This window comes from Tasmannia lanceolata, unplaced genomic scaffold (genome assembly GCF_043159265.1).
Source record: "Tasmannia lanceolata isolate RefF3 unplaced genomic scaffold, GAP_Taslan_0.1 ptg000118l, whole genome shotgun sequence".
Classification (NCBI taxonomy): Eukaryota; Viridiplantae; Streptophyta; class Magnoliopsida; order Canellales; family Winteraceae; genus Tasmannia; species Tasmannia lanceolata.
Genome location: NW_027518794.1, coordinates 387,501 through 390,000, shown reverse-complemented (window position 1 = coordinate 390,000; position 2,500 = coordinate 387,501).

The following is a 2,500-nucleotide window of genomic DNA, read 5'->3' as shown; positions in this document are numbered from 1 at the left end:
TGGTTGGTTCCAAAGACAAAAGGCCGTGCAAGGCCACCGCACCGCGGATGATTTTGCTCGTGCTGGCGCCGTTGTGTGGCCAAAGAACATGCGCGAATGCTCGTGTCGGAAGGGTTGGTGTCCTGGCCCCGCGGGTGTCACGAATGCTCGGTTGCGAAGACCATGGGACCAGAGCCATGGCACGTCGGATGATGGCTCCAGCTGGCGCCCCGGCACTTTCTGTGGCATTGATGCTCGGTTTCAAAGACAAACGTGCGCAGTGCCAGGGGACCGCGGATGACTGCTCGTGCTGGCCCCGTTGGGCGGCATTGATGGTCGGTTGCAAAGAAAATGCGCGATTGCTCGTGTCGGGGCCCGGCAAGCCAAGGCCAAGCGAGCCATGGCACGTCGGATGATGGCTCCAGCTGGCGCCCCGGCACTTTCTGTGGCATTGATGCTCGGTTTCAAAGACAAACGTGCGCAGGGCCAGGGGACCGCGGATGACTGCTCGTGCTGGCCCCGTTGGGCGGCATTGATGGTCGGTTGCAAAGAAAATGCGCGATTGCTCGTGTCGGGGCCTGGCAAGCCAAGGCCAAGCGAGCCATGGCAACGCGGATGATGGCTCGCTAGTGCTGGCGCCGTGCACAGTGGCCTCGCACACTCGCCCTGCACGCTTCCCTTGCACGCAGCCTTGCACACTAGCCTCGCATGCGAGCCTTGCACCCTAGCCATGCAAACTAGCCTTGCACGGTAGCCATGCACACAAGCCGTGCACATTAGCCATGCGCACAAGCCCCGCACACTAGCCTTGCGCACAACCCTTGCACACAAGCCATGCACTCGAGCAATGCACACAAGCCTTGCACTCAAGCAATGCACACAAGCCCTGGACACTAGCCTTGCACACGGGCCTGGCACACAAGCCTTGGTCACTAGCCTTGCGCACTAGCGTTCCACATGAGCCTTGCACACTAGCCTTGGACACTAGCCTTGCACACAGGCCTTGCACACTAGGCATGCTTGGGCGAGCTGATCCCGCATCAAGTCGACGGGTCTAGGCATTCTTGGGCGCAGATCCCGCATCGTCTCGTCGCGTCTGGGCGCAAACACGTCGCGTCTCGTTGCGTCTTCAGAAGTCGTCGCTAACAGCACCTTTGGTTGCCACTGGTGGTTAGGCTGGTTGGTTGCGCAAACCCTATAGGAGGGTGGCATGCTGGTGGGCGTTTTTGCCCGGATAGGCACTAGAATGTGCAGATTTTGGGCGTTTTTGCCTGGATAGGCTAAGGAATGGGCATGCTTTGGGCGTTTTTGCCCGGATAGGCACCGGAATGCTTGGCCTTGGCTTGTCCTAGCAAGGCATTGCTGGGTTGGGCTCCCTTGGCCTTTTGGGCGCCTTGGACGATGTCTTGCGAAGACCATGGGCACAAGGCCATGGCATATGGTGAGGAAAGGACCACGGTTGCCAAGGTTAGGCACCGGAATGCTTGGCCTTGGCTTGCCAAAGCAGGGCATTGCTGGGTTGGGCTCCCTTGGCCTTCCGGGCGCCTTGGACACTGTCTTGGGAAGACCATGGGCACAAGGCCATGGCATATGGTGGGGAATGGACCACGGTTGCCAAGGCTAGGCATATAGAGAGGAATTGCATTTTTGCCCGGATAGGCACCGGAATGCTTGGCCTTGGCTTGCCATAGCAGGGCATTGCTGGGTTGGGCTCCCTTGGCCTTCCGGGGGCCTTGGACGCTGTCTTGGGAAGACCATGGGCACAAGGCCATGGCATATAGTGAGGAATGGACCACGGTTGGCAAGGCTAGGCATATAGAGAGGAATGGACCACGGTTGCCAAGGTTGCGCAAGTTTTGGGCATTTTTTGCCCGGATATGCCCAAGTATGCCCCGATAGGCCCGTTACGCCCCGGTATGAACGCGTATGCCCGGATAGACTCGGTATGCCTTGGGATACATGCGTATGCCCCGATAGGCTTGGTACGCCCCGATATGCGCACGTGTGCCCCAGTAGGGCTCGGTATGCCCCGGTATGTACGCGTGTGCCCCGATAGGCCCGGTATGCCCCGATATGCACACGTGTGCCCCAATAGGGGTCGGTATGCCCCGGTAGGTACGCGTGTGCCCCGTAATGCACGTTTCGCAGATCTCCCCGCATGTCCCGCCCCTATATGTAATACTTACTTACTTACTTACTTTCTTTCTTGCTTGCTTGCTTGCTTGCAATGGTTGGGAGTGCCCGGCATGCCCCGCTGCAGAGACCAAGGGCGCAATGACTTGGCACCGCGGATGCCGGGACTCCGGCACTTCCCGTGGCACTGATGGTTGGTTCCAAAGACAAAAGGCCGTGCAAGGCCACCGCACCGCGGATGATTTTGCTCGTGCTGGCGCCGTTGTGTGGCCAAAGAACATGCGCGAATGCTCGTGTCGGAAGGGTTGGTGTCCTGGCCCCGCGGGTGTCACGAATGCTCGGTTGCGAAGACCATGGGACCAGAGCCATGGCACGTCGGATGATGGCT